General features: G+C 41.0%; 1 long non-coding RNA gene across 1 annotated transcript; it reads left to right on the top strand.

Annotated features, from left to right (window-relative positions):
• Nucleotides 1-104: 104 nt before the first annotated feature.
• On the top strand, nt 105-9,808 carry LOC138957910 (uncharacterized). Its single transcript, XR_011453220.1, has 6 exons — nt 105-853; nt 1,440-1,508; nt 2,645-2,738; nt 3,713-3,883; nt 4,337-4,436; nt 7,854-9,808. It is a non-coding gene; the product is annotated as an uncharacterized lncRNA (long non-coding RNA).
• The last annotated feature ends 252 nt before the right edge of the window (nt 9,809-10,060 follow it).

Genomic DNA, 10,060 nt, shown 5'->3' with positions numbered 1-10,060 from the left:
TTTCTCTCTCTCTCTCTCTCTCTCTCTCTCTCTCTCTCTCTCTCTCTCTCTCTCTCTCTCTCTCTCTCTCTCTCTCTCTCTCTCCACCCATTGCACACCGGTTGGACCGTACATAAGGTAACGTTAAATTATGCTTGTGCAACGTATGTGGGAGTATCACTTATAACCTCAGGGTATCTCTTATCCTGTTGCGCATCTATAGACTAGAGACAGCGCTGGTTAGACTAAAACATGGATCGGGAACTTCAGTACGTACTTAGGACTACCGCGGCTGTGCTTGCAAGTTTGGATAGTTCTTTCTTTCTCATTTGATCCGAGTTTTATCTGTCTCATTAAATGCCATTTTTCTACCTACTACACATATAATTTTCCTAATTGATTCCCGAAGATAAGTTAGTTTCGCTTCCACGTTTCGGTTTTCACTAATTCAACATGGCCGGCGTCGGCAATGCATCTTTGATCATCATCTTCTTCCGAAGAGGACTGGGTTCTTGCGAACGTCTCAGAGTCCTGTGGTTGAGTCACTGTTACCGATAGTGGTTAGCTCCGGCAAACAGGGAGATTAAAAAGGTGGGGAGGTTTAAAACTATGCGGTACAGGGGAGAGTGCGTTCAAGGGCGGGCTCTCATGCCCGACTGCACTGAGGAAACTGTGTCCGAGACGGGAGCGAAGGAGGGGCCTGCTTCGGCCGATGAACAAAGAAACTGTGATCGAACAAGTATGGTGTTACAAGGGGAAAGACCCGCAAAGTGAACTTAGTTGCCAAAGCCCGAAGTGTGACGACGGACTCGGTTTCCAGCAACTGTCCACCGACTCAGCGGCAAAATATGAGTTGACACGTCCGAGGTGAAAGGTAATAGTCTCTTCTTATTAGAATGAAGGTCATTGTTTATGACTAAAATACAGTAGAATCACATAATGCACGAAGGAATGGAACATGTACATGGAATAAGATTGTCCGTCCACTAAGACACATTCCTAAAGGTGGAACCAACATCCTGACGGCTATGCAGAGGAAGTGTTCTTTTTAAGAAATGCATTCAAATAAAACAAATAGGGAAATGCCCACTGAACAGAAACACCCAGGCTCCTGATTTTTGGTATGAATCCAAGTTGAGAGAGATCAGCTGAGCTAGGATTTTACATGGAATAAGATCATCCCTCCACTTGCATACAATGTATACAACCAGAAATGAAGATACAGTGTGCTTGATGTGGTGATCAAGTGACATTTTGCTATGAATGTGTTTAAGCAACTAGTAGCTTCTTCAGCGTTAATTCATTAAACAATCACTCTTATTCTTAGCACATAGAGCACATTGAATGAGTGTGTGCATGTGTGTGTGTGTGTTTGTTATTGCAATGTAAGACCTTATAATATAAATATACACAAATTATAACACATGCTGGGATTCTAAATATGTTCTGTTTACTTGCAGGTCTCAGTTATTACCAAGCCGTGCCTCATTCTTCCCGCAACACTGACATGGTGCTGTTGTAGAACACAAGTAAGTCCTTTGATCATTTCCAAAATACACTAGTGCAATAGCTTGTGAGTGCAACTGGTGGTAATGAGAATATTTTACCACAAAAGGCTAAAGTACAAATAACAGATTTATTATGTTGGAAAAAGAAGTAAGCCAGAGCAAGTGATTAGTGTACCAGTTAGCTAGGGTGGATGTATTATATAATTACAATTTACAGTCAGCATAGAATGTTGAGGACAGTCTAGAATTTTTCTCGCCCTGTGAATTCAACTGCAAATCAGATGGCATGAAGAAATCAATGTTATATTATGCTCTGCATTGAGTGAACCATCTCCTGTCATTCTGAGTGACACATCTCTTTAACTGAAAAACATGCCAGTAATTAAATCCAGGCTACATGGGGATGGAAAATGACCCTGGCAATTTCAACCTCTGAATGATTGTGTCTTTGTGTAGCAGGATTATGGATCTTCACAAGCCTTAGTTCATTTGTCTGTACATGTGTATCATGTATGGCGGTATAAGTTAATACTATTAGTCAATTTCAAATAGCAGAGTTATTTTCAGAGCTTTCTAACTTCAAACCCTGTGGAATCTATAGTTTGTAATTTAAAGGGTATTTTGACTTTGACTCCGAGTTTCTTTCTTGCAAAGTCATTCTTTTCTCATTCAAGGGACTAAACCACTACATGTACTGATGACTGCCTGCATCAGGGTTATAATTTATGAAGAAGTCAAAATGCACAATATATCAGTTTACAATTTAAAGGCCCACTTGCCTTGTCACTACAGTATAATGTGGCTATGCTTTAACATGGAATCCCTCATCTTGGCCACATACAAAAAATTATATATTCAGTGACTGCTTGCTGTGGTGAGTTAAAATGTGTGATGAAATATTTTCACAAAAAGGTACCAGTGTTGTTAACAAAACTAATTCTTTAACAAACAAACAAAAACCACTCTGCACAGAGAGCATTCAAGCTGATCTATGTTGCTATTCGTCCAAGTAGAGGGATGATCTTATCCCAAGTAAAAGCCTGACAAGATCTGAGACTGTGAAGCAAAATGTTTTTACATGGTAAAGTAAGCCTTTAACGAGCAAGTATGTCTATTGCACTGGGTGTTTTATTATTATTGTATCATTTTTCTTTCAGGTAGTCTCTCTTTAAACTGACTTTCTACACCATGGTGTCTCTGGCAGTGTTATATTGGCAGAAGACAGTTGGAACTGGATTCCTCATTTAGATGGTAGGCATGTTTTGGGCTTTTGTGTTGCTTTGGTGTATGTGTGTGTGTGTGTGTATGTGTGTGTCTGTTCTATACCAGAAATAAACACACTGTTTTCTTGCTGTGGTGAAGTGACATTTTGTGATTTTTTTTTTAAATGAGCTAGTACAGTTGTAGCTTTTACAGCATTTATTCATAACACAATCGCACTTGGCGCAGAGAGCAACCAGACCGTTCATTGTGGGTATGTGAACAAGTTAAGAGATCATGTCTTATCCCATTTTAAAGCCTGACCAGATCTTAGACGGTGAGCCAAATTGTTTTCATGAGAAGGAATGTGCCTTTCAGAGAAATCTATTAACTACAGTATTACTTTACAAAACATATTTTAAGAAATGAAATGTGTTACAAGTAACAGCCATGGGGGTGATAGCCTGTAGGTGGAATAATAATCTTCAATTGCCCAGAAATGATTGTTATCTGGTCAAGAAATGCAAAGCATTTTGATGTTTGTGACGATTAGTTACTCTTTATCACGTTTGGTCCCTGATTTTGCTGTCCTTGTCTGCGTTGGGCAGGTGTGCGTCCATGATGTCATTGCTATTGAAAACTAATCTGTACTGCAAAGTAAATGTACCCGTACATGACGTACATGGCAGTTGTCAACCGGGGGCCAGCCATGACTGGGACTGATGTATCCACAGGCACTCGACACCAGGTGGGCGGGGCCAGTGGTTGGGGTGTGATTCCCTGCCTTACACCACCACAAAGTGTAGTATCAGCAGACAAGACTGAGCAGAACTTCTGCCCCCCCCCCCCCCTCACCAATTGACCACTCAGTGCCATGTGCCTGCAGCTGTATCATAAACACTTTGTGACAATAGTTGTTACCTCCTTAGAACAGATCTTGTGATGCTCCTCAGTCAGTCAGTGTTTGATGGATGCTAACTGGTATACTTGACATAGTGTTCATATGAAAGTTTTATGTGTTGCAGCTCATCCAGATCACAGGTACACAAAGGAGCTGGTTACAGTGATAACATAGGCACATGGAACTGCTTATGGACTACTTTAGAAAGTGAGCGGTTACAACCAAGACTCTTCCGTCAGGAAGGTCTGCGGAAGGGTGCTTGATCTGTTTCCTCGGACAGGCTTTTCAAGACTAGGTAGGTTAAACCACATGATTGGGCTTTAATTATGAATGCACTTCAAAATTCACTCTATTTCATTATCTTGTACAACCCCCCGCGGGTTAGGGGGAAGAATTTACCCGATGCTCCCCAGCATGTCGTAAGAGGCGACTAACGGATTCTGTTTCTCCTTTTACCCTTGTTAAGTGTTTCTTGTATAGAATATAGTCAATGTTTGTAAAGATTTTAGTCAAGCAGTATGTAAGAAATGTTAAGTCCTTTGTACTGGAAACTTGCATTCTCCCAGTAAGGTAATATATTGTACTGCGTTGCAAGCCCCTGGAGCAATTTTTTGATTAGTGCTTTTGTGAACAAGAAACAATTCACAAATCTTCAATAGTACTGACCAAAGAAGAAGGTTTAATTGTGTGATCATGATTTGATACATATGCTTGACCCTGAAGATGTGTTTTATTTGTTTTGTTTCAGAACAAAGTTTGGTGAAGTAGAAGCTACCGCTGTAGGCTGGTGTAAGGCTGAAGAAGAACCTCTGACAAGTCAATTTTCAAGCAACTGAGCACGAACCCAGGTACAAGACACAGAGCTCTCTTTCTATCGGTCTGTTATTCATAGAATGACACTAACAGTGACACAAGTAAATAATCTGTATCATTGTCTTGACCTCTAGAAATTTGGTAGAGAATAAGATGACTGATAGTATTATTTTGATTATTTCATGGTCATTACAGTGGCCTCCACCCCTGCCCCTTTTAAGACACCCCAATCTAAGACTCCTTCCTATTAATGACCCTGTTTTCGCAGACTTCTTGTTCATAACATCTGTAAATTCACTCCCATTTTAAGACTTGCTCCATTTGGACTTGGACTGGGTGGCCGAGTGGTAACGCAATTGCGCTCGGAAGCGAGAGGTTGCGAGTTCGACCCTGGGTCAGGGCGTTAGCAATTTTCTCCCACCTTCCCTAACCTAGGTGGTGGGTTCAAGTGCTAGTCTTTCGGATGAGACGAAAACCGAGGTCCCTTCATGTACACTACATTGGGGTGTGCACGTTAAAGATCTCACGATTGACAAAAGGGTTTTTCCTGGCAAAATTGTATAGGCATATATAAAAATGTCCACCAAAATACCCGTGTGACTTGGAATAATAGGCCGTGAAAAGTAGGATATGCGCTGAAATGGCTGCGATCTGCTGGCCGATGTGAATGCGTGATGTATTGTGTAAAAAAAATTCCATCTCACACGGCATAAATAAATCCCTGCGCCTTGAATATGTGCACGATATAAATTGCATAAAATAAAAAGATAAAATAAATCCCTGCTCTTAGAACTGTACCCACGGAATACGCGCGATATAAGCCTCATATTGATTGATTGATTTTAAGACCTGATTTTGCTTATTTTGGATTTCGAAAAAGAGAAAAACAAATTCCCACTCTGTACAGAATTAAGCCAGGTTCATGATTTTTGTATGGACCAAGTTGAGAGATGGCATTTGTATAGGCCTGACCAGATCTGAGATGTTGAATCTAATTGCTTACGAAGAAAGCATTGTGTCATTATAGGCACACTACTTCTCGTCACCGTCTCAGTTCTGGCCAGGCTTTAACATAGGATAAGCTCATCCCTCAACTTTGTCACATATGAACAATCGACACACTGACTCTTGCTGTTGTGAGTTGACATTTTTTGATGAATTTATTTCTGGAAAAGGCACCATGCAGTGAGTAGTGCTGTTTCAGGGGTGGGACTTTTCCGCGGATTTCCGCGGACACAACTTACGAATTCTGCTGGAGTAATCTATTTTTCCGCGTCACATTTCATTACAATATCTATGACTTGTTGACTGAATGATTTGGAGAGACGTGGAGATGAAACAGAACACTGGAGGCTTGAGAGTTAAATTGTGCTGACTGAAAACTCCTGATAACTAATAGTAATTTTGAGGGGGGGGGGGGGGGAGGTTGGGGAGTGTGGAGAATGTCTTTTTTGTCAGATTGCACAGATTTTAATGTACCATTTAACCAAAATTCGGGGTAACATGCCCCCGAACCTCTTGGAAAAAAGGGATTTCCTCTTTTTTCATCACAAAAGAGTCCCACCCCTGTGTTTACAGAATTCCTTGTTTAAAACTATCACTGTGCACAGAGGGAAGGGGGGTGTATTTGACCACCCCTGTGTTTACAGAATTCCTTGTTTAAAACTATCACTGTGCACAGAGGGAAGGGGGGGGGTGTAGTTGACCACCCCTGTGTTTACAGAATTCCTTGTTTAAAACTATCACTGTGCACAGAGGGAAGGGGGGGGTGTATTTGACCACCCCTGTGTTTACAGAATTCCTTGTTTAAAACTATCATTGTGCACAGAGGGAAGAGGGGGGGGGTATTTGACCACCCCTGTGTTTACAGAATTCCTTGTTTAAAACTATCACTGTGCACAGAGGGAAGGGGGGGTGTATTTGACCACCCCTGTGTTTACAGAATTCCTTGTTTAAAACTATCACTGTGCACAGAGGGAAGGGGGGGGGTGTATTTGACCACCCCTGTGTTTACAGAATTCCTTGTTTAAAACTATCACTGTGCACAGAGAGAAGGGGGGGGGTGGATTTGACCACCCCTGTGTTTACAGCAGAATTCCTTGTTTAAAACTATCACTGTGCACAGAGGGAAGGGGGGGGGTGTATTTGACCACCCCTGTGTTTACAGAATTCCTTGTTTAAAACTATCACTGTGCACAGAGGGAAGGGGGGGGGGTGTATTTGACCACCCGTGTGTTTACAGAATTCCTTGTTTAAAACTATCACTGTGCACAGAGGGAAGGGGGGGGGTGTATTTGACCACCCCTGTGTTTACAGAATTCCTTGTTTAAAACTATCACTGTGCACAGAGGGAAGGGGGGGTGTATTTGACCACCCCTGTGTTTACAGAATTCCTTGTTTAAAACTATCACTGTGCACAGAGGGAAGGGGGGGGGGGTGTATTTGACCACCCCTGTGTTTACAGAATTCCTTGTTTAAAACTATCACTGTGCACAGAGGGAAGGGGGGGGGTGTATTTGACCACCCCTGTGTTTACAGAATTCCTTGTTTAAAACTATCACTGTGCACAGAGGGAAGGGGGGGGTGTATTTGACCACCCCTGTGTTTACAGAATTCCTTGTTTAAAACTATCACTGTGCACAGAGGGGGGGGGGGGGGTGTATGTGACCAAGTGAAGTGCATTGCTACATAATAAAATGAGCAAATCTGTCCCGTGAAGAAAACTTCTGCTTACTTAATTGTCAGATTTGCCAAGGCGTGTACATGAAATAAGATTATCATTCTAAATGCTGAATCAACATTCTGACTGTTTCCTATGAAACCAGGCTTGATTTTTGGTATGAATCCAAGTTAAGGGATAGCATGTGTAAAAGCAGAATTGTGTACAGAGGCAGCTTTGTGTTATTAAAGGCCGGCTGCTTTTCGTGAACACAGTTTGGCTCACATCTCACATCACCTGCCAGGCTTTTTTAAAAAAAAAAAAATTACCATGGGATAAGACTATTCCTCCATTTAAGCACATACCAGCAATAAACACAGTGGTTACTTGTGATGAACTAGTGGCAAGACAAATGATTTAAGCATCACATAACCTTCCCAAGTGAAGTCAAGTTATGTGTCTGTGCCAGTGTGTGTGTGCATGTGTGTGTGTCAGCATAGAATGTTGAGGACAGTTCGATGGTAAATAACCCTGACAATTTTAGCCTATGATTGTGCCTACATTGTGGCAGGATTGGATGTGGATCTTCAAAAGCCTAAGTTAACAAAAAAGTATGTAAAAGTACATTTTGAATAGTAGTTTTTTTCTCAGAGGGAAGATATCACAAGATATGATCGTTCCACTGCATGTATGCCACATAACTAAAACAAAAATTAAATGTTATTTTAATCGTCTTTTGGGTAAAACAAATACACCATCAATATATTATAATAATGATCTTGCTTGTTTACAGATGGACAACAGCTACTGCCAGGACCAGGTTACGCATAAAGAAAACAGTCAACACTTGGCTGGTGCTGCAGCTTCTTTGATGTCTATTTTTTTTTTTTTTAAAGACAGACAGCTACCAGCTCATTCAAGACTATAGCCCCATCTTACTCACGCAGAACAGACAGCCATCTTTCGCCTTTGCACAGAACACTGCTGTCTGAAGGTACACATCAAAAGGATAGGTTTTGCACCTACAGCGTGCGACTGTGGCTAGGGTAGGAAGAACAGACTCTGCAACACGTTCTGAGAGGGTGGCCTTTTCTTGCCACCCTACCCCTGTGCAACAAGACTTGGCCAGAGAGCACACATCCAAATGCAAACACTGAACACTGAAGAGGAAGAAGAAGAAGAAGGTGCCCACACAGAAGGACATAAATCTACTTTAAGGGCACACACGTTTACAGCAGTTTATTGAATTGTAGCAGATTATAGGGAGAAAATGAACAAGCTAAATAGGCTGTATACAGTACTTCACTTGAACAATGTATAAAGTTCCCTGTATTAAGAACATTTACAGATCACAAGACATTGTGTTTTCTTTTGTTTACAATACAAATGTTTCATAATAAAAAGATGTGCACTAGGCAAGATCCTTAAAATGTAAAACTAGTAGTGTGACAATTTTGAATTGTTCAGAGATGGTTTTTCTTCAGTGGTAAATGTTTTAGCTTTTTTATAAGATCCCGTTAGTGAAGCATACTATAAAACCTTGACCTTCCAAACTGTGTTAGCACCCTGGGCTGCGATCATTGTGTTGAGCTACTTAAAGGCACAGTGCAGCTTACAGCCTTTGTTTTGCGTTTTTGTTGCAGCTGAGTGCATTTACAGTTCAAAAATCCTCCTATGGTAGTAAAACAAACCCAAAACTACCCAACGACGACATCTGTGAAGCTCGACAGTTTCTTGTTCACGCGAGTGCATAAATTAACCTAGTTAGTACGTGGTGTTTGGTCGGAGTTCGATTCAACTGAGTGATTCCGGCCTCCATTTTGTTTTATACAAACTCATGATGATGTCTGACATAGTTTGCTAGTGACGTGTCTTTTTGTGCATGATGTGGTGATCTACCTGATCTAAATTTAGATCCAAAAATAGGTCAAGACCAGCCGGGTCCGAGTACGAAATTGATTCGTAAAAAAATCGCAGTTCTTGACTCTTTGGGTGCAAGTCAATGAAACTTGGTAGTTCTTCTAACAGATAGCTGCCTGAGGTATGACTAAAAGCCCCAGGGGCTCCGTGCACCTGAATTTGACAAGTTCAGTACCTTCAGCAAGCGCAAGTACAGTAGAGAAGCTCTTGACACACTGAAAAAGGCCTACTACGAGCAAAAGAAAAAAAATCAGTGATGCATGTGCTTTTGATGTAATCTTCTTTGACATTATGATGACTACAAAAACTGACTGATGTGTTTTGTTTGTGAATGATGGATATATGTGCATGATTGCGTTTCGCAGACACAGTTGTCATGTGCGTTGTAATTGGCGACGAATGCTGGATGATTACCATTTTTGTACCAGGATTACTATTTTTGGGGCTGAGCATTACTCCAAAACACTTATGGGGGTAAACAGGTCTGCAGCACAACTACAAATGTAGAAATGTCGTCTGCATTTTGTATATTTTAAAAGGTTATTTTTGTGCACAGAACATACATCTGCAGGGAGGTTTGGAGGGTGAAGTTAGGATCTGTTAGGAGGCATACAGCATCACACTCATTTTGTGTGTGTGTATTTTGTGTTGACAGATAAGACACTGTCATTCCAGCAGAAACCTGTGATGATGCACATTTTATTGAAGTGACCAGCTGAAATTGTATGTACGTTGTTATGAAATTGACAAATGATCCCTGCTTTGCAATCCTGGGTTAATGATATTGCCAAAATTAAAACGTGGAGGAAAAAGTGAGTGTAAACCTATTCTTGTGGTGGTGGTGGTGGTGGTGTGTGTGTGTGTGTCTGGTTAGTGTGTGTTTGAGTGTGTGTTAAACAAACAACGACAAACAACACCAAACCTACATCAAACAAGCACAACAAAAACAAATTACACAAAAAAATGGCAAAAATCAGAATATCAACTGAGAAAAAAAAACGTGGCTGAATGCAATACTTATTATAACTTAAAAAGTAAAAGTGTGCGTGTGGATGTGTGCGTATGTTTGAGTGTTTTAAA

Source organism: Littorina saxatilis, unplaced genomic scaffold (assembly GCF_037325665.1).
Source record: "Littorina saxatilis isolate snail1 unplaced genomic scaffold, US_GU_Lsax_2.0 scaffold_376, whole genome shotgun sequence".
NCBI lineage: Eukaryota > Metazoa > Mollusca > Gastropoda > Littorinimorpha > Littorinidae > Littorina > Littorina saxatilis.
The sequence above is the reverse complement of the archived record's forward strand: the minus strand, read 5'-3'. Positions and strand labels throughout refer to the sequence as shown.